Raw genomic sequence first — 23,281 nt, forward strand, 5'->3', positions numbered from 1 at the left:
GAAATTGCAAACCCACTGGTAGAGTTTAGCTAAACCTTTGAGTGTCCCAGGAAAACAACATTATGGAGTATGCATTCCAAGCTTGTAATGTGACTATTGATTTTTTTTTAATGTCTCAATACAGCATGACAGGTCATAAATATAGCTCAGAGGGGAAAAAAATCCAAAAGATTGGTTTAAGCATTTCACTTATTATAACCAGGACTTACATAAATACAAATCAATCTTAGAACAACATTTGATACTATCAGTCCCATGAGCAAGGTAAGCATATATAGCCTTTGAAGTCTCCGAAAGGTGCAGTATTGAGTAAGGAATGTCTGTCCTCACATGAACTCATTGCACAGTAGAAGGACTTAAGAGTAGCTCTATTTGTAAGAAAATATGCAAACTCGCTAAAGAGAGATATCAGATACTTTCAGGTGGCCTAAGCCCTGGCTTTTACAAATGTATTTAGATGTTCAGTTCACTGACATCCTATGGCTGGATTTAAAGGGCTCTGCACAAAGCCAAAAGAGTGCAGCCAATATGTGCAATAAGATCAGTTTTATCCCATTTCTGTAATACAGTCCTGTTCAGAGTAACAAAAAGAGCCCTGAAAGGTTTAAGCTTCCAGTTAAGGAATGGTTGTTAAGCTCAGCTGTTTTATAGCTTGTGATATGATAGGGGAGAATCACAGCCAGCACAGGCAGAGTGCCAAGCGAAAACCAACAGGTTCAAGGGACTCGAGGCAGGCCATCCCAGGGAGCACATTTTCACACAGTGGCAACACTGGTCTTTCTGAACGCCACGGAAGAAAAATAACATTGTCAAGATTTTATAAGGTAGGTAGACTCACTGTCTGATGGAGAAGTGGATTCACTTTAAGAATTCCTTTCAGTGTTTTCATCAAGTAATTCTATGAATGGAAGATGATTTATGGAATCCACTGAGTTCAGAGAGTCACTATTTTGTGGGTTGTGTTTAGGAAGGATGCAGTAAAATGAATCTGTACACTAAGCAGGCAAATAGAAAATGTAAGCTTCTCCTCTGGGGCACTAGAAGCATTTTCTAAGAGAAAAGCCACATGCAGCCTTTATATTTTCCATGCAGTTCAGCTAGGTAGTGCAGCCTCAGCACCTCATGCTTGATGTCACCTTCTAGCCTGCCTGTGCTTGCTTCTCTCTCTCTCTCTCTCTCTCTCTCTCTCTCTCTCTCTCTCTCTCTCTCTCTTCTCCTCAAGCTTTAAAATGTTGATGCAGAATTTACACCACTTTACAGCAGCTCAGTTAGATTTATAGAACAACACATTTCTCAAAATTTTACTTTTTCTTTTATTCATTAAATTTCACATTTGTAGCACATTTTTAAGATCTTCAGACTTTTTTTTTTTTGTACAAGGAATTGAACTCAAAGAGAGTTAACCACTGAGCCACATTCCAAGCCCTTTTTATTTTTTATTCAGAGACAGAATCTTGCCAAGTTGCTTATGGCCTCTCTAAATTGCTGAGGCTGGCTTTGAACTTATGATCCTTTTGCCTCAGCCTCTGAGCCACTGGGATTACAGGCGTGCGTCACCGCAAAAGGCAGACTATTTTAAAAATGGTATAACTGGCCATGTTTAATGTCACTATGTGTCACTACTTTCATTTCCCCCACTGGTGGAATGAGTCATTTGTGAAAACATGACCAACAGGTATATCACCATTGAGTGACATTTACTAATCATTCCATGTGTTTTGAAAATGTATTCTATATATGTCCAATCAATTGATCAGTATTTATTGTGTACTTACTATGTTGTCAGGCATTGCTGGCAGCTAATTTATTTGTCTTTCTGCTAAATTATGAAGTGATATATTACTGTATTTCTGTAATATTCATGTGACCGAAAGGTATGTCTTTTGTATAATATCTTTTATTTTCTTCCATGAGCCAGGTATTATGCTAAATGTTTTATGTACATTATTTCTAGATTTCCCCTCAAATCCCTTTAATTCCTCTATAGTAGAAATTATTGTACCCATTTTATAAATGAGACACTAAAATTGATAGCCCCTGGGTGAGATATTTAAAGCCCCAGATCTAGCAAAGAGGGAGGGTTTCCCACAGAGAGAATCGTCAAGGCCACAACTCACCTCCTTTCACTAGATAATATGTTTATGGGTTGATTGACAAATTTTACTAAAAAGTCTTCACAGGAAAACATATTTTGAAATTTTGCTGGTCAGTATGGTATTTCCTATGATTAATTTGCTCAATATATTTTTATTTGACTTTTGGTTAAAATTGGGTTCTTAATTTCAGGTGATGTATTAGCAAGATTATGGGCTGGACAAAGAAAAGAACTAGAAGCAGATCACAGGAAAGAACATGATCTATATGGATGGGACGAGGAAGACCTACAGATAGATGACCACTGTGATTCTAGAATTTGAAAACTGCCATTAGCTGAGAAGTTTCTCTATAGGGAAATCCAGCATTCACATGGTGAATTGGATTCTTTATTTTCCCTGCTGTCCCTCCCTATCTCCGTGCTTGCCTGCCTTCCTCCCTTCCTCCCTTTCAAATTAATTGACCTATATGCAAGATTCTACATTAGATGCTGGCACTATAATGATGAATTTAGGAAGATATCTAACAAAAAGAGGTAAGTATAAAATACAATCAATTCATTACTAGGTTCTATGAAAGCAAAAGTTAAAATTTGATAAGGTAAGGAACTAAGTAAATTATATATATTATATTATATTCATATATATAAATGAAATATGTAAAACATTAATTATATGTTGTACATATGTATATAGGTATGCATACAATATGACCTTGGAAAGAAATTTTCTTGAGAGCATAGTCCATGAAAATTTTGTGTTTTTAAATCACCCACTGGGTCAAGCCTCTACCTACACACATTGCTAATTCTCAATAAGTAATTAAATTACTTTCTTTGATGAATGCCCGAACTTACAATTTCTTATTCTCCTCAGTTTTATATTATCTATGAGTTTTAAACTGTTCATTTGCTTTCAAATTCTACTTAAGACCCCTTTAAATAAATCTACAATACTTATATAATATCTATTGCCTCCAGGTGTTATCGTATAATAATCCCAGTGATTTCCTTGAAACCATCTAGCTTCTCATTTTTCAGGTGACTAGACAGAAGCCAAGAAATGATCCCTGACCCCAAGATCACTCACCTGGGAAAGGGAGATCCAAACCCTGGACTTTCCAACCCAGGGCCCATTATGTTATACTGATTCTATGAGAAATAATTTATAGTGAGACATTCACATCCAATCAGCCTAAATTATGAAATATTTCCTCCAATTACTACATAATACAGTGTGGACTTTGTAGAGTGTCAGATCTGGAACCATTGTTTACCAATTTTAAGTCTATGGTGAAGTTGAAATTCAACTTTCTAAATTCAGCGTTCCTCTATTTTAAAAAGTACAAGTCGCTACCTTGGGATGGCTGCCGCATGAATAACATGACATTGCATGAGAGGCTGAGTCACGTTCCCCAAAATAGAAGGCATTACTACTACCAGAGCAACACTCCATGTGAGCTAAGACAATTCAAGGAAGTATGTCCTTGATCTGCCCAAGGAGGCATCAAGGAAGAGATGGAAATTAAATTGGCCCTTAGGAAAGAGTTTCAGGAGTTTGCCAAGAATAAATAAATAAAAAGAAAATTCCAGGCAGAATAGCAGAACAGGGGAAGACAGGAAAGAGAACGGTGAAGATGAGAGGAAAATGAGGTGACAATCTGATTAAAAAAAATGTTAATTATTCTTAAAATATAAGGGGAAAAAAAAGTAAAGTGAGACTAACAGAAGGATACTAGGATTCATTTAGGGGAGAAAATGGGACTTCTTGTTTACCTTCAACAAATGTCTAAAACAGAGAAGAACAAAATGGAAGTGATAGTTGAGAAAGGAGCTCTCTCAGCATACATTCAATGGGAAGAGTTTGAAACAGGAGGCAGGGTGACCAGGGCATGAGATTTGTAATCACTACTGTGAAGGCTCATCCTAGCTTGGGGGGAAGCAGACAACATGCCCTGATGTGTCTGCTCACCTGTCCCATGGACACTTAAAAACCAATATTTCTACAACTTCCTCAAATCTGATTTCTATCCTCTCTCTGCTTGACCCACCACTTATTTTGTCATCCAAACCTAGGTATTTTACTTAACTCTATCTTGTCCCTCATTTTAACCCTTCAGTCCCACGATTCAAGTGAACTCTGCTTGGTAATTATCCTCTCTTCCAATCTCATGTCCACTGCAAATATTCATTGAGCATCTACTCTGAAGTAGGCACTATACTAGTGCTGGGGTACTGTAGAGAACATGTGACCCCCAGTCCCGCAAAGAAGGGAGACACTGAGCAAATTTCCTGGCTGCAGTTACTGCTAGAGACAGACAGTCATATTGTATATTATAAGGGTATGGATCCCAGTGTGAAAAGTCTGTGAAGATTTTCCTGGAGAAATAACACTAAGATGGAAGCTTGAAAGGATGAGCATGGGTTAAGTGATGAAAGAGAAGGAAAAAAAAAAAAACAAATCCAGAAACAGGAGTACCATCTGCAATGGTCCTGAGTCAGAAAAGGTTGTCGTGTGTACGGAGATAACAGAATTCCATGGAACTCATAGATGAGTGGCTGGCATCTGTGTGGTCTTTGGATGACCTATTAAAATTGCTTAAGTGTTTTCTTTCCTCCTCTCTTGGACTACTTTTGTCAATTTCTCACCCAACTGCTAGAAAGAACTTTCCAAAACGCAAATGCAAAATGCAAACCACATGGTGCCACAAATTCCACAGTGGTTCGGCACTGTCCACACAGCAAAGATCATATTCCCTGCAAGATGCATAGGATCCTTCAGTTCCCCTCTCTGTGTCGTTCTTCCCCTCTAAGGGCCAGTGATAATGTTAATGGCTCTTGAAAGGAGTCCTGTGTGTTCACCTGCCTATTTCTGTGTGACCTCCTATTTCTTTTACCTTGAATGACTTTGTCTACCTGGAAAACTGCCACTCAGACTTTAGGGAACTCATGTTCTATATTCTCTAAATAGAGGTCAGCAAACTATAGCCATAATCCAAAGCTAACCTTCTATGCTTATGGTTTTTTAGGGTTTTTTAGAAGTCAAAATGAAATAAGGAATAATAATATTTTTGGTATATTAAAATTAAATCAAGTAGAAATTCTGAAGGCTATGAGTACAGTATTTTGAAGACAGCCATGTATGTTTGTTTACATTTGCCTGCACCTGATTTTACACTGCAATGGCAGAGCTGAGTTGCAACAGGGGCCATTCAGCCCTCACAGCTGAAGCATTTCTCTCTGGCCTTTTACAGAAAAAGGATACGGAGCCCTGTAGCCCTGTTCTACTGCAGTCTCTCCAGTGGACTCTCTAAAACTCCCCTCTCTTGGAAAAATATTATTCTCAGAGCAAATCACTTACCTTGACTGCCACCCAAAACATACCGCAGAAAAAAATATATATATTTTAAACTAAAAAAGATATATAAAAGTATATATAGTATATATAAAGCAAAAATATATAAAATTATATATACAGTAAAATATATATGTATATATATATATATATATATATATATATATATATATATATATATTAATTTGCACATGTAACTCAACTTCTCAAGCAAATTTTAATTTTCTTGCTTGTATACTGGGTACACACAAAAAAAGTACCCATCTCATAAGTGTTCTGTGAAGATTAAAGTAGTTAATAGAATAAAGTGTTTAGAACAGTGCCTGGCACATAAAAGTGTTCATTAAGTCAACTGCATTAACATTTTCCTCTGGAGTATCTTCTGTATCCATCTGTTGTTACACTTCATTGCACTTCAGTTATTTTCTCATTGTGAGTCAACTCATTTTTCTTTTGACTTGCACAAGGTGAGTCTTCAATAAATATCTCTGAATGAACAAATGAATGAATGTGATTTGTGTCATAGTTAAGGGAAGTGAGAATAAATATGGAGGGTAGGAAGCACTATACTGACATTTAATGTGTGCACCTCACCAATGGAGTGCTACTTTCCTTTATGACTTTTGGCTGAATTTTTATCATGCAATAAATCCAGGAACAATTTGCATCCAAATGCCAGAAAACCTAAGAATTTTTTTTTTTTTAACAAACGGGAGGGCTATATTACATAGGAAGATCTCAAAAGCCTCAGTAACAAGCCTCAGTAACTAATTCTGAACTTTTTATTATCTTGAGGAAAATTACCTAACTTTTATGGGAACCATTCTGGGCAGTATATTCACACTTTGTATGCTTTTGTGCCAACTTCTTTTTTTTTTAATACCTTCTTGCCACTGACTTATCTGTCTCCTGCTCATGAGATTGCCTGTAAATTCAGCTCAAAAGCAAGAATAGATACTTTTTATCAAAATATAAGAAATTTAAAAGTATTTCAACCTTAAAAGGAACACAGGAAACACACACACACACACACACGGAGACTACAGAGTGTGTAGGAGATGGTTTTGTTTGTTTCTTCCCTCAGGTGTTAAGACAATAAGAGTCCAGCTTTAACTTACAGTGCCTATTGCAGAAACTGAGACCAGTTTGACCATTTTCATTGAAACACTGGGATGAGTTCTCCAGAGATCTATTTCCATGAAGGATTTGCACTTCAAAGTTAATTCATTTGGGCCTGGAGAGTCTGGGAAACAAGTCTAAGGCAATAGCAGATGTTTGGTGGTCAGAGAGGATGAATGACTCAGAAGAGTGTGGGGTATTTGCCCATTCTAGTCGTCTGCCATGAACTCATGTCTGTTTCTCCAATGTGAACATTGAACCTGAAAGGACCATGTCTTAGGATCTTAGAATAATGTTGAGTCATAAGTCACATTGCTTTCAGTCTTCTTCAAGACAGTGCATGCATGAGAGAGAGAGAGAGAGAGAGAGAGAGAGAGAGAGAGAGAGAGAGAGAGAAGGAAGGAAGAAAGCCCTTCTTTCTCACTTAGCAACCTTGAGTCAGAGGTCTGTGATAAAAGGCACATCTCACATTGGAAGGTCAAAAGTTTTTTAGAACATGGACTAATTAACATGAGACCTAAATGAAGGAATGGTGAGAAGTACAAATATTTACTACAAAGGTTTGGTCATGGTCCATTTCAGGGGAACTGCCACTCATGTAATTCTGATTGTCATGCTATGACATAGGTGAAGTTATCTCCATTTAAATTGAGAAACTACACTCTGGATTCTTTAGATTGTATAAATCTTTTACCTTAAAATGAAAAACTGAGGCATACAAAGGTTAAGTAATTTACTTTAAGTTACACAACTAAATCTTAGGTCCTAGCTGACCTAACATTTACACCCAAGCTGTCTGATTTCCAGATCTGTGATCTGAACCTTAAATTTGCAACATTTCTGCTCCCATGGGTATCTGTCATTACACAGCATCATGTCACACACTGCATTATTCTATATGCATTGTCTGATTTAAATGTCTCAGTTAATTCTTGCTTCATATCAAAACTTAATGACTGCAATTGACAAAGATCATTTATTTTGCTTATGCATCTGTAATTTGAGCTGGGCTCTACTGTGCTCAGTGACAACTCAATTGAGATCTGAAGAATCTGCTTTCAGAATGGTTCACTCACATGCTCAAAAGTTATTACTGGCCAGTTCTGAAGACCAGGAGTCTTGCTTCCACTTTATGTGAATCTCTCAACTTAGCCTGGGCTTCCTCACAGCCTTGTGGCTGGATTTCAAGATCAAGCATTCCAAGAGAGAGCCAGTTGGAAGTCAGATTACTTTTTATGCCTTGCCTCAGAAGGCACATAGCTCACTTCCACTGTGAAGGACTGCCCAAGTTCCAGGGTAGACACTCAGACTCTGCCTGCAGAGGAGTGGCAAGATTTTGGAAGTAGCTATGAAATCAGGAACATTCTTGTAGCCATTTGGGGAAAACATATTGCTATGTATTATGTGACTAGTCTTCACAATGGGAAGAAACCTAAAATGTGGCCTTTATTGTCTTCAGTTTGGAAGTGATAATTTAGACTCAAAGAGATTAAATAACTGGACCATAGCTCTATGTAGCTATAGAAGGTAGAAGAGAGAGCATGCTTGGGATTCAGTACTCCGTGTTTTCCTCACTTATGCCTTATTTAGCCACTATTCCCACAACAAATTGTTGTTTTAATCAGCTTTTTCGCTGAAATGATTAAAGGAACTGGCCACCACAATCATAAAGGAGGAAGAGTTTTTTGAGGGATCACCGTTTCAGAGGTCTCAGTCCATAGAAGGCCAGTTCCATTCCTCAGGGCTCCAGGTACGGCTGAACATCATGGCAGGAGAGGGTGGCAGAAGGAAACAGCTCACAGGAAAGTGATCAGAAAGCAGAGAGAGACTCCACTTGCCAGATACAAATATATACCCAAAGCCACATCCCAATTCTCAACTCCTCCAGCCACTCCCTACTACTTCAGTTAACTGACTCAGTTAATCCCTATCAGGGGATTAAATCACTGATTAGGTTAAGACTCTCACAATCCAATCATTTCTTCTCTGAACCTTCTTGCAGTTGTCTCACAAGTGAGCTTTTGGGGGACACCTCACATCCAAACCATAACACTTGTCATATTTTATGAAGTTTTATGTGTAATTGTTATTTTATGTGACACACTTCTGTGTCTGACAGATGAGGTTTTAGAGTATGACATTAAAGGGCAGGGACTCTAGAGCCAGGCTTTCTGAGTTCAGACACAAATACTACAACTTATTGCAAGTTGTTTAACTATCAATGGCTACTTGACCCAAGTTTTCTCATCTTTAATATAATGATGACAACACCATCATCATCTGCTTTTTCTTATTTACCCTGACTAAAGAGAGGCTTATCTTTTCAAAGAACCAGCTTTTGGTTTTGTTAATTTTCTCTCTGATTTCCTGTTTTCAGTTTCACTAATTTGTGTTCTATTTTTTTATTCTTTACTTTTTTTTCCTCCTTACTTTGTATTTAATTTGCTCTTCTTTTTTTCTAGTCCCCTAATATGAATGGTCTAAAATTGATCTTAGACCTTTCTTCTTTTCTATTTACGCACTTATTATTATAAATTTTCTCATAAGCACCAAATTTGCTGCATCCTACAACATTTGATAAACTGCTCTCCTTTTTGCTTACTTCAAAATGTTGTATAACTTCTCTTAAAATATTTTTCCTTGATCTGTGAATTATTTAGAAGTGTGTTGTTTAATCTCCAAGTATTTTTTTTTATTTTCCAGCTATCATAGTGTTTTAAATTTCTAGTTTATTTTCATTGTTGTATGAGTACAAATATTGTATGACTTCTAGTCTTTTAGATTTATTAAGGTATACTTCATGGCCAAGAATGGGGTCTGTACTGGTGAATGGTCCATATGAGTTTAAATGTATCCAGTTGATTGATGGTGAATGAGCTCAACCATGTCCTACTGATTTTCTGCCCACTGATCCAGAAATGGATCAGTCCATTTCTGATAAAGGTGGTTGAAAGTACATAACTGTAATAGCAAATTAATTTATTTCTCCTTGCAACTTTATCACTTTTTGCCACATGAATTTTGACTATTTTTAGGCACATACACATTAAGGATCATTATGTTTTCTTGGAGAAATGAGTCTGTCATTATGTAATGCTTTTCTTTTTTAAAAATTCTTTTTAGTTGAGGTGGACATAATACCTTTATTTTATTTATTTATGTGGTGTTGAGGATCAAACCCAGTGCCCCACACATGTGAGGCAAGCGCTCTACCACTGAATCACAACCCCAGCCCAGTAATGCTCTTCTTTATCCCCAATAAATATCTTTGTTCAGTCCACAAAAAGTCTAGCAATTTCCATATTTTTATTAATGTTAGTATGATATATTTCTAGACATTTGTTTACTTTTAAAAATGGATCTTGCCAGGTTGCCTGGGCTGGTTTTCAACTCCTGGGCTCAAGTGATCCTTTTGCCTCAGCTTCCTGAGTAGCTGGGACTATATGCATATGCCACTTGTGTGTGGCCATTGATATACTTTTAATCTATGCATGTCTTATATTTAAAATGTATTTCTTATAGATAAGACTTTGGTCTTGCCTTCATATCTACTCTGACAATGTTGTTTATAAACTGGTACATTCAGACCATTGACATTCAAGTTGAGTATTAATATAGTGGGGTTAATATATACTGTTACTATTTTTTGTGTGTGTGATACTGGGGATTATAACCCAGGGCCTTGTGCATTCAAGGCAAGCACTCTACCAATTGAGCTATATCCCCAGCATATGTTACTATTTTCTATTTGTTTTGTTTTGTTTTGTTTGGGGGGGGTATTTGCATTTCACTTTTTTCCTTCCTTTTATAGTTTCATTTGATCATTTCATGTGATTTTTCTTTTCTTTCTTAGAAATTGTTTTTGTTTTTACCATTCTGCCCATGTATTTATCAATTTTAAAATGATATTTTACCATTTCATAAATAGTACCAGTACTTTACAATAACAAAATAATCCTAACTCCTTCCTCCAGTTCCTTATATTATTGATGACATTCACTACACTTACACATAAGCATACATAATCATATATATTAAGTACATGGTTGCTATCATTATATTTAACTAAATTTATCTGTTAGATTAATTAAGAATAAGAAAACTACAAGGTTTCATTTTACCTTTACTTTTTCCTTCTCCAATATTTTTTGAGTTTTTGTTATAATTAGTTTTATATGACAGTAGAATGCATTTTGACACATTATACATAGATAGAGTATAATTTCTCATTCTTCTGGTGGTACATAATGTAGAATCACACTGGTCATGTAGTCATGTATGCACTTTGGGTAAAAATGTCCGATTCATTCTACTATCATTCCTACCTCCATACCCCCTCCCCTCCTTTTACTCACCTCTGCCTAATCCAAAGTGTACCTCTATTCTTCCCTAGCCCACCCCACTTATTGTGAATTGGCATCCACATATCAGAGAAAACATTTAGCCTTTGGTTCCTTGAGACTGGCTTATTTTGCTTAGCATGATATTCTCCAGTTTCATCCATTTATAAGCAAATACCATAATTTTGTTTTTCTTTAAGGCTCAATAATATTCCATTATGTATATTTACCACAATCTCTTTATGCATTCATCTATTGAAGGACACCTAGTTTGGTTCCATAGTTTAGCTATTGTGAATTGAGCTGCTATAAACATTCACGTGGCTACATCACTGTAGTATGCGATTTTAAGTCCTTTGCATATAAACCAAAGAGTGGGATCAGAGTATAGAATTCTAAGATAGTGAGTGTTTTTTTTTCTCTTAGCACTTTAAATATTGCACTTTACTTTCTTCTTGATCACATGATTTCTAAAGAGAAGCTAGACGAAATTCTTATTTTGGCCCTCTAAAAGTAAGGTGGGTTTTAAAAAACTCTGACATCTTGCAAGGTTTTGTCTTTGAGTCTTTGTAGATTGAATACACAATATGTCCAGATGTAGTTTTTTTGGTATCCATCTGCTCAGTGTTCTCTGAACTCCCTGAATATCTGTGACTAGATGTCAGATATTAACTTTGGGAAATTTTTAATCATTATTCTTCAAAGAGTTCCTTTGTTTCTTTCTTCTTTTCTCCTTGAATCTCCATTATGTGCATGTTACACCTTTAATAGTTGTCCCACAGTTCTTGATATTCTTGTGGGCTTTTTTTCTTTCTTTCTTTCTTTTTTTTTTTTTTTTTTTTTTTTAGTCCTCTTTTAGTTTTCAAGATTTCTCTTAGACAGTGTTTGGTCAGATTTTTTAGTCTACCAAGAAGCTCATCAAAGGAATTCTTTATTTTTGCTACTTTTTTAAACCTTTAACATTTCTAGAATTTCTGTATCTTTTTGTTTATATTTCCCATCTGTTCTTGCATACTTATCTATTACAGCCCTTAACGTATTAATTAACTTGCTTAGAATTATTTACCTGATAATTGCAAGATTCCTGCCCTATCTGAGTCTGGTTCTAATGCTTTTTTTGTCTTCATTACTGATTTGGCATTTTAGAATGCCTTGTAATTTTTTCTTGATATTTGAACACAATATGCTGGGTAAAAGAAACTGCTGTTAATAGGCCTTTATAATGTAGTTATAAGGTGTGAAAGGAGGGTAAGTGTTCTGTAGTCTTATGAGTCGGTCTCCCCCGTTAAGTGAGTCTTTGCTTCTGACTGAATTTCATGTGTTTCCCATCATATTCTTTACTAAAATGGGACAGGGTAACCAGAATGACCTGGAGTTGTGATTTCCCTTCTTTTACATGGAAAACTAGAGGAGCCTGGAGTTGGGTATTTTTCTTTCTCCATGTAGAAGCCTCAAGACAACTGTAGTTGGGAATATCTGTTTTCCCAGGTCAATTAGTCTGTGGTTAAGCACTGGAAGTTCAGGTTCTTAGTAAATAGTTTCTCTTGAGAAAAGACCTTGTCAAGAATAGCATGCTTTGGTTTATTTCCAAGTGGTTTCTTTTTCCCTCTTCTTTCTGGAAGCATGAAGGAATTTTTCTCTGATATTCACTGTGAGAGACTGGTAGAGTTCCAGGAGGTAAAACCCACAAAAGTGTGGAACACTGTCATGATTGACCTCTGAATCCTTGAATTCTGAAGCTTGCACATGGGTCCTCTAGAATGGCTACACTACAGGTGCACACCACCTGTAATTCATCAATCATAGTTCAAGTTTTCACATTAATTTCTGCTCAGGTAAGCTGTGATTCTCTGTCTTTGCCTGTGTCTCCATGTTTTGGTGCAGCAATTTGCAATGTGACCTCTTTTTCTATAAATACAAAGAAAGTTATTGATTTTTCAGGTTGTTCAGAGTTTTTTGTTGTTAGGATGGAGTGACAACTTTCGAGCTTCTTACATGCCAGGTTGGAAATCAAAAATCCTTGTTCATTTTACTCAAGGGTTAGGAAGTACCTCAAGATGAATTAATTGTGAATTAAGAGTTTAGCCCTTTGACTTGTTTTGTTTAGTAAAAGTCCTCAAATTTCAAGTAATCAAAATTTTCCCCAACTTTTCCTTTAGGAGAGAAGGCATATTAAAAAGCAAACAAATTGATATTAGGAATATAGTTGCAAAAGGTAAATAACAACACATAGAGAATTAGCCTTATATTCTGTATGTTTTATCTATCATTTTCAATAACTAGAAAAACTTTAGAAATTATGACTGATATCTTCCTTGTTTGATGGATAAAGAAGCTGAATTTCAAAGAGGTTAGCTATTTTTCTATTCATCACTTAGTGACAAAACTCCAACTAAATTCAGAACATCCATTATCTTTGTTTTGCTCTACTTCTTCCACTCCATTTACTCAAAGAGAGACAAGTATTCATCTGATTATTGGAAAACTCAAGAACTATTAATTAGCTAATTAAAATGGCACACTATAGATTTGCCATGCTAGGTTCTGGTATGTAAAATGAATGAGTCCTACTGTTGGCCCTCACAGGAGATGAACCTGAGCACAAACCATCTCCTTGCATCTCAAAAGATGATAACCTGCTTGATGGGTTCTGGAAAAAAAAAGTGAATCCAAATTCTAAAGCAGAACAGTTTTTCTACAGAGGTAACATCTGAGTTGTGTCTCGAAAAATGAATAGCATTTCACTAGGGGTGGAATTTTAGATGTTAGAGTTATCTAGATCAATCACTGAGTTCTTATTAAAAAGCTACCATGGACCAAGCAATATGCTATGTGCTAGTCTATAAGAGTGAGCAAAGATAAATTTAAGATTTCTGCCCTTGTACATCTTTTATTCTAGAGGGGAATTAAATAGTTAATTACAAGAAATTTTTCTTTTAAAAGAGCAATGAAAATATTTAGTAATGAGATTTAATTTGGGGTAAAGGAAAGGAGGAAGTAGAAATATTTCCTGAGGAAGTGACATTTTAAAGTTAAAGCTTGTAGGATGATAGAGAAGGTACTGTTCTAAGCAGAATATTAAAAAAAGGAGGAGCATGAACAGACAAAGATAATCCATAACTAACACCCCCAAGGGGGTAATCAGCTATGTATGAATGTGAGCACAGTTTGGACCATAAACAGTAAACAATGGGGATGGGATGGAAACAGCCTAAGGTGTTGCTAGAGAAGTAGGTGGGACCAGACAGGCAAGTAAAACAGTGGAATTTGTAGTCTGAAAAATCACTGAATCTATGGGCAAAGTCACAGTGGTATGAAAGAAACAAGGTACACTCAGGAATTTAAGGTAATTACATAAGGCTGGAGATTAGGGTCTGTAAAGGGGAGTCACAGGAAATGCAGATTGGAGTCAAGTCTTGAAATCTTATCCTGTCCCAGGATAAGATTTGTGCATTCCATCCAGCAGGGAATGGGGACATCTAGGAGAATAAAGTGTTCATATCATAAGAATCATGCCAAGAAGATCCATGTGCATTCAGAATGCTGTAATTACTACAGTAAAAAATGGATTGACATATTTTATAAACATTTTATAAAAAGTTGAAAAGCAAAAAACTATGCATTTAAATTAACAAGAACGGTAATGTTTTTTTTTTTTTTTTTTCCCCAGCTATTTGAGGTTGGTTGAAGACTTCAAGTACAATAGAAACAAACTTGGAGATGGCCAAGAAGGATAACTAAGATGTTGTCACGCAAAGCCCTAATGGGATGGACTTTCTGTTAAATACTATGCTGGTATATGCCCAGGCATTTCCTTGAGGAACTTACATAAAGGTATATGCCCAGGCATTTCCTTGAGGAACTTACATAAAGGTATATGCCCAGGCATTTCCTTGAGGAACTTACATAAAGGAATATGCCCAGGCATTTCCTTGAGGAACTTACATAAGGAAATGCCTGGGCATATACCAAAATAGTGCCTGCCCATGTGAAGCAACCTACTGCTGCCTCTACTTGTAGCAATTTTCCTTCATGCCTCTGGGTGGTAATTAGAGATTGTTTGATCTTAGTCAATAAAATACTATTCAATTTCCCCTAAAGACATCAGAGATACATTTATTACAGTAAAAATATTTTCCCATGCCACTATTTGAATTTCAAGCATAGATGGGTGCTCATTTAATTTCAAGCTACTTACATCGGCTTTTTAACATACAGACTAAGTACAAATTAAAAACTATAAGAACATTACTCATGTTTCTAGAGGTAAAGATGGATGGATGTTCAGTAAATTACACTTACCCTTACGGAAGCTGTTGTTGCTGGAGCTAATGAAGGTTAACTTCTTGATCGATCTGCACTGGCTGGCTCCCCAATCTTTATTCTGAAGCTGGGTTTAAACCTATGACATGAGAAACAACTACATTCAGAAGTTTTGAGAGATACCTTTGAAAATTCAATGGGATTTGACTGTAATGCATTTCTCAAGCTGCTGTCTCATATATAGCATGGTCCAAATCCTGCCCTTCAGTTCATAAGACACCTTCATCTTAGAGTAGAATTTCTCTGTAAAGCTGGAAGTGATCCTTTTCCACACCTTCTGTGTTAGTACAGAGGTGTCATTCTATGTGATGTAGAATGTGAGACTGCCGGTGGTAAATTCAGTTGGAGCAGCAGTAGACTTGGGAGAGAGACAAAGATGTTGCATTTCCCAATGAACGAGTAATTAAACCTCATTGATAACATTCCCAAGGAATAGAAATTACACTTATTTAGTACTATGCCACCTTGGAAATGTTAACCAGTTTGAATCCTTATTTGGTGAAATATAAACTCTTGATTTAGAAATTGAATGTTTTCTGTTTTCTTGGGTGCATTGTATTATGTGGCATTTAATAGCAGCTTAAATGAATACCATTTTAAATGTAAATTATACTACTGTAAAGTTTTCAGTAAACAAGCCTTCCAAATAAGTGGAAGAATTCATATTTTGCATCTAATGTTCTCCAAACACCAGAACCCCTCAATAATGTTGTGATCTCAACAAATATGGTAAGGGATATAATTAACATAGCATATAATAAAAGTTAAGGTAAATTTCTAAAAATGCATTAGAAATGATATTAGGATTTGAATTCATTTACCAACATGGAAAGATGAAAATATTTTGTTTTGTTTTTGAGAAATATGAAATAGCACCAAGTTAAGAACTGATACAGAGAAATATGGCAGCCTCACATTTAGAGAACCTGTAGTCCAGAGGAGATCAAATATGTACATTAAGAGTTAAATAATGAGGAGTGGAATAAAGAGTTACAGGACCTATGTGACCACAGAAAAATTGGTGACATATGTAAGACTAAATAAGAATCCCATTAGCACAAAGGACAATACATGTTTTAGGTCCATGTTGGTGTTGTCAAGGAGGCTTCATGGGGGGTTAAAAATTAAGTGGCATTAAGGCACTAGTAGGGAATGGGCAGGTAGAAAAGCTAGAGAGTAACTTCTAGGAGGTGGAGAAGGAGATGAGGTTGAGATTGTGGTAACAGACATAAAGGCAAAGAGGAAGGGACATTCAGCATTAATATCAGTCAGTCTAGATATTAATTAGTATAGACCTAAGTCGAACAATTGTGAAGGAGAATAGTTGGAAGTGGGCTGGAATGCTAGATTAAAGAAAGTGTGGGACTCCTTCAGCCAAGTTTTGATTGACAATGTTCCATGGTCTTAGTCTTCCATGGTATCTCCCAGCCTTTGAAGGCAGATTGATATGCGGTAGATTGTACTGGAATTTGCTAATGTCCTGGCTCGCTTCACTGCCCCACATTCAAAATCAAAATGTGAAGCTTGGTACAAACTGACTTTGACAAAGAAGAATACAAACGACTACAAAGTCAGTTTCTGGAATGTGCATCTGTGGTGCTTTATCTCAACTGTCTCTTGGGCATTTTTATCTTGAAATTCTTCTACTCCTCCCTCTAGCCAGATCCAAAATGGAATTCTTCCTGGTTCTGGGTGCACATCTTTCCATATTAATGGGAGACAATGAAAAGCAGTTTCATCACCAGATTCATCTGCCTGGGCTATGACCTGTTCTCCAACACATATGTAAGATGACTTTGTAATTTATCATATAGTAAAAGGAGTGTTATCAATAACCATACTGGTACAAAAAATACAAACTAGACAGTCCTGGAGAAATAAGAATTAACAGCTATCCTATTTACCTTTCTGTCATTAGATTCTGCAATTCTTGAATTGTGTTATGCTTTCTCCCTTCTTTCTCATTGCTTCTGTGCCCAACCCCACTCTAGTTCTGTAGCACCCTCTTCATGTGCTTGTTAGTCACCTGTCCCTCTCCATCCTGATACAGGGAAATGTACCCATATTCCTGGTTCCATTCCTTTCCTTAAGAATGAATCCTCCAAAGAATAAACTCTTCTTTCTGGCTTTTTAGGACCAGGTTGGTCCACATCTATTTACCTGCTACTGTGGCCTCTTATTCCCAACTGTGCCACTGGTCAGCTTGGAATGTCACGTCCATCCCATTCAAGGCTTCTTCTATAGCATGCCTTTCTGTGGTTTTCTTTGAATGAACCTACTAGACAATTTTGTGGCTCTTCCTGATACTAAAGTTTCCTTTGGACATCATAACTTTACATCTACCTTTTAACATGCTACTAAGCATTTGAGTTTGTGCTCCTTTTTACACCACTGCTATTACAGGTGTGTGCTGTTAAGCAAATTTCTTTAGCTTGGTTGTTAATTCTTTGAGGATTCAGAACATGGGTGTTCTATGTCATTTATAGAAAGTGTGTTTTCAAATATATGGTGAGGGTTGGAGGTGTGGCTCAGTGTAGATTGCTTGCCTAGCATGTGTGAGGACCTAGGTTCAAACTCAGCAGTACAAAAAATAAAAAATAAAAAATTATATATATACAATTATATATAATATATATATGAGATATATATGTATATATATTTTATACCTAAAATATATTTATAAAAATATATAAGACATAAATATATATAAATTATATATATATATATGTGTGTGTATATATATGTATATATATATATATATATATATATATATATATATATATATATATAAGAGAGAGAGAATGTGTGTGTGTTGTATTTTCCTCATCAGATTCTTCCTATACCACTTACTCCACTCTTGCTTAATCTTCCCTTGACTGCTTCTAGAAAAGAAAACAAAATAATAAGTAAAAAAATAAATAAAACACCTGTCTTCAAAGTCTTTACACAGTTTTGCAGAATCATTCTCAGAAAGATATTCAGAATTTGCTTTCTTATGCATTATGGATGCATGTGCAAAAATTTTCTGATGAGGATTATTTCCAGTGGAATTGAAATCTGGTGTTGTTTCTTGGGATTTTATGATTTTCTTTTTAAATTGAATAAATGCCTTATTTAAACCTTTGCATTTGGAGTTGAGGGGTTGAAATGTGTAAGGTGGTCAGAGGCTGCAAATTTAATTCTCATGAGAATTTAGATCTTCAGAGACAATGGATAATATTGTTCCTGAAGCCATCTAATTAATTTGGGGACGGGGATTAAGAATCTGAACTGATATATTTAGTATGAATCAAAAATGCAATCAGTGCTCTGTTTCTTCTTTGGTGACAAGATACTCTTGTGTCCTCTAGAGAGTCAGGGTTGTGAGGCTTGTAGATGGTGAAGAACAGGAGTTTTCAGATATGATGTCCTCTGCCTCTTCCTTTGTCCTTTTCCCTAGTCTTCTTGGCTCCTTGAGCACAAGTGGACAAAGCTAGTTGGGTCCTCTACTTGGTACACTGTCATGGCTGTTTTCCCCTACCTGTCATGTCCAGTCACAGTGGCTCTGCATTCAGTGTTCATGGTACATAGAGCTAAGATGGCTCAAAAACTCTCTGAACTCTGGGCAGTGGGTTCATTGTTGAGGTTAGTATGAGGCCCTCACCAAGGTGGCTCCTTCCAGCGTCCCAACATCAGGTCCAGGGAGGAGCACTCTTCTGCAATATTTTTCTCACTTTTAGAACATGCTCCTTTCTTTAAGCCTACTTTTGGGAAAAGAGAAAATGTTGATTTCCTGTTTCTGATTTCTATTTTTTTCTTTTATTTGCTGAGCATGGAAAAAAAGAGAGAGAAAGTAAGATTATTTTTTCCCTATCAATCCTTCTTTCTGGTTTTGCAGAGGACTGGGCATTCTGAGAGCTAGAGGCCCTGGACATGTTGAAAGAGAAAACATGACATTTAAAATATAATATCTGAATTACACACAAATTAAACAGAATGTATCTTCTTTTTCATTGAAAGGAAAAATTCTCACAAAATACACCTGTGAGAGGCCACTAGTTTTTCTAGTTAGATCCTAAGAGTATATAGCTATAAAATTATTTCTTACAATTACACAGAGACAAATGTCACACATGCAGTTATAAAAATGCAAAACTTGAGCATCAATGATCAATGCAGTTACCCTATATATCTTAAAAGATATTAAAAATACCAACTTCCTGCATAGCATCATTTGAGCAATGATTATAGTTGCTGTTAATTACTTTTCTGTTGTACCCTAAATTATTCACTCAAAGCAATGACACTAATAATATATTGCTTGGAATTTTAAGAGGTGAAAGCAGGCTGCTCTTGGTTACTCTCTCTTTTCCTTTTAGTTCAATGCTCATTCATTCAGTATTTACTAAAAACCTACTTTAAACTAAGCCTTCCATGGGTGAAGCAATAGAGATAAGAAACATAAGGATTCATCAAAAGGGCTCACTTACATTTTTTGCATGCTAGGCATTTTCTGCCTTCCTCCTTACTTTCGTGTAATTTTGAAATATAACAACTTCTCCAAAATATGGCAGATTTTTTTTTCTCTGAATGATGAGGAGAAAAGGGTAGCAGAGGCTAAGAGAAGTCACTACCCAAAAGATTAGTGCTCCACTTCTCATTCATGTGCTCAGTTGTTCATTCCAATTTTTGCACATTCATCTGTCCATTCATTCTTTCGATAAACATTTATTAAGCAGTTGCTGTGAGCCAACCGCTATAGTGGGTCTCCAGATCTCAACCATCCATCTTGGCCTTCAACGTGATCTCAGTCTATCGAGTTAGTATACATGATAGTGCTATAATAGAGTGCCATGAATATGAAATGGGGGAGGGAGTTTTAATCTGCCAGAGTGAGATGGGAGTCTTGCATAGAGGAGTGGAAAACTTAAACTGAAGTCTGAAGAAATAAAAGTTTGAAAAATAATTAAGTGGAAAAGAGCAGCCTTGTCTAAGTATACTATACAAAGAGGTGGCTGGAGAAAACATAAAGAATACTAACTTTGATGGGCATAAAAATATGCATAGCTAAAAGATGGCATTTCCTAGACTTCCTTGCAGATCAAGGTAAATAGTAGCAATGGGGCCAAGACCTTATGAAGGAGTAGTCTTTGGGGAAGTGTGAAGCTTCCAGGGAAACTCCTTAAAAGAGGAGTAAGCTTAAATAGAATAGATCTCTTGCCCTTTGCCTTTCCTGGTCTTTGCTGGAATATAAACATGATACCCAGGGGAAGAACAATGCTCTGTGACCACAAGGCAGGAAGATGTAAGAAGCCTGCAGCTTAGAAATAGGATGATACAGCTCCCCTGTCTTTGCACCATCCACCTGAGACTTATTACTTGAAGGAAGGACTCCTCACTGAGTTAAAGCATTGGTTTTCAGTTGTATTACTTAGGCAAACTGATGGAGTACACTTGAACTTGGAAGAAGCAGACACTTCTGAGCCACACCCACATGGATTCTGATTCTGCTTCCACTCGTTTAGATGGCCAACTTTATTTTCCAACAGAAGTGATCTGAAGATAACGCGCATTTAAACAAACCAACCAAATCCAACAAATGATTCGGAGCAATGGATGCATCTGCTATAGTAGGTGAGGCAGGTTATTCTTTCTACTTCTCTTTCTCTTTCTCCCACTTTTCCTATTACACACAGGAGAGACAAGTACCATCCTGAATTTACAAAATCCAAATTGATGATATCTACCTTAGGGCATAAGGGAATAAGACTGATAAGAAAATGTTTTATTCTTCATTTAGCGACACTTAAGTTGTGCTTACTATTTGGCAAGCACTGTTCAAAGAACTGAACAAGTATTAATTCATTTAACTTTCATAAGAACTCTATGAGGTAGGAACTACTATTATCCCAAGTTGTTGATGTGGAAACTGAGGCAGGAGATGTTAAATAATTAGGTCAGACAGCTATTGACTCACTATGCTACATCTTTAATCTTGGGCCATTATAGATTTATCATTTGTAATTCCAACTACTTAGCAGTGACCACAAAAAAAAAAATTCTATGATGTAGTAAACTATAATGAGAATAAAGTCATTACCACCATCTTGCTGCTATAAGACAAATCTGTAAAAAGGAAGATCTTGTAATAAAAGCATCTAGCATGAATTTGAATCTCTTGGGCTATGATGCTGCCTTTGATGAGCAAGTTATTTAGCTAGTATAGCTAATCCCCAAACATCTGTTTCTTAGTTTCTTAATTTCTGGGTTGTATGCATTTGGGAATTCTTGAAAGTCTGTAGTTGTAACCAATGTAAATATTATGGTTCTACAGTAGCACTTCCCCAAATACTCTCCTTAAACAGTTGTTCTACAAGATGTTAGATTTTAAAATGTCTCCCTATTTAAATAAATTTGGGAAATATTAGATTATACAAAGCTAGACTAAGGAATTTTTCAGAACTTTAGTATGAAAAAGCTTATTGTAAATTTCTGAGAAGAAAATGTGTGCAGCTTTCTTAAAAATTTAACTATGCAATCACTTTTACTCTCAAAGTACGTGATAGCCTTGTTCTATAGAACACAGTTCTAGAAATTACTACTGGGTATTTAAAATTTTAAATTTTTATTTGTATAATTTGAAGTAATATCTTGTTTTTGCAAGCTTCAGATATCTTTGCTTTGTGTAGTCATGCACCACTGAGAAGAACAATAAAGAACGACAAAGAAAAATTGCTAAATGTAACTTTCCTTACCAGAACAACAACAACAACAACAAAAAAAAAACACACTGTTTTACAATTTCTAACTATTCACACTAGTTTTTAATTTCCTTATAATTTATTCTGGCATTTTGTTCTAAAAACTTTCTATTCCTGGATTTGAAGAATTTTGCTCTTTTCCCTTTGAGCTTTCTGCAAGAACTAGTATTTTGTACATGTTCCTATTTTTTATTTTTATGTGACCACAAAGCTATAACTGTAAAACATAAAAACGAAAGATTTTCATCTCCTTCATCCAGGCTGTAGACATCTTCTTTCATCATCTGAAGTAAGAGGGAGAAGTGATCTTGATGTATACAGGATAAAAATCAAATCATATTTTTCTTAATGAGCTCAATAAGCAGAGAAATGTTTGTTATGAATAAACAACATGATAAATAGTGAATAAATACACCTAGACTTCTACTAAAGAAAAGGTTGTCGTTAATGCTGGTGCTCCATTATTTTGGGTTTCATCAAACATGAAACAAAACTTTTATAAGTTGTTTGATTATGTTAAATTCAATGATTTAATAAGAGTATTAATTTGGATATTTTTCAATTAAATAGTCTAGCTACAATTATTTTTTAATACTCATTTAAAGAGAATGAATAAAGTACTAAGTCAACCAATTTAGTCTGGGTCATGTGCGGACTTGTTTAATATCAGAACACTAATTTCTTGCACTGTCTGATTTAAAATATTTCTCATTTGAATTCAGTGTTTTACTTCTCTATGGGGAATACACATTTCTTAGGTAAGGAATATTTTGGAGCATTACTCTCCTATTACATATTCTTCCCTGTGTGTGAGTTCCATTTTCATTATTGGAAAGCAGGTTAGTTTTAAAATATATGATGTCTGTGTTCATTATTTTATTTAAGAAAGGACATGGCTACTTAGTAATATTGATTCCTATTATCATTCATTTACAAATTTGTTAAAGAGAATACAAAGATGAATTAGTGGAATGCCAAGTTTCCCTAAGAAATATCTCATCATTTTTATAGATAAACAGCAAAAAACAAAAACTTATAAATTCTAAGTGCTTACTTGCCCATTACCTTCCAACAAAAATTCTCAATTCTCTGTCTTTGTGATGAAATAAAAACTACATTAAGCCTGAATATTGCCATATTCTTCAAGTTTTCTGTTTCTGCCTAATATCTTTGTTTAGCTATAACCAAGCTATGATTTCCTAACTTAAATGGACAGGAATAATCAGTCTACCAAAGATTTTCAGTGTCCTATTGGAAATGTACCCAACAGTTAAATGCATAAATCAGAGCCCAATACTAGAAAGCTAAAGTT

Source organism: Marmota flaviventris, chromosome 3 (genome assembly GCF_047511675.1).
Source record: "Marmota flaviventris isolate mMarFla1 chromosome 3, mMarFla1.hap1, whole genome shotgun sequence".
In the NCBI taxonomy this organism is placed as follows: Eukaryota; Metazoa; Chordata; class Mammalia; order Rodentia; family Sciuridae; genus Marmota; species Marmota flaviventris.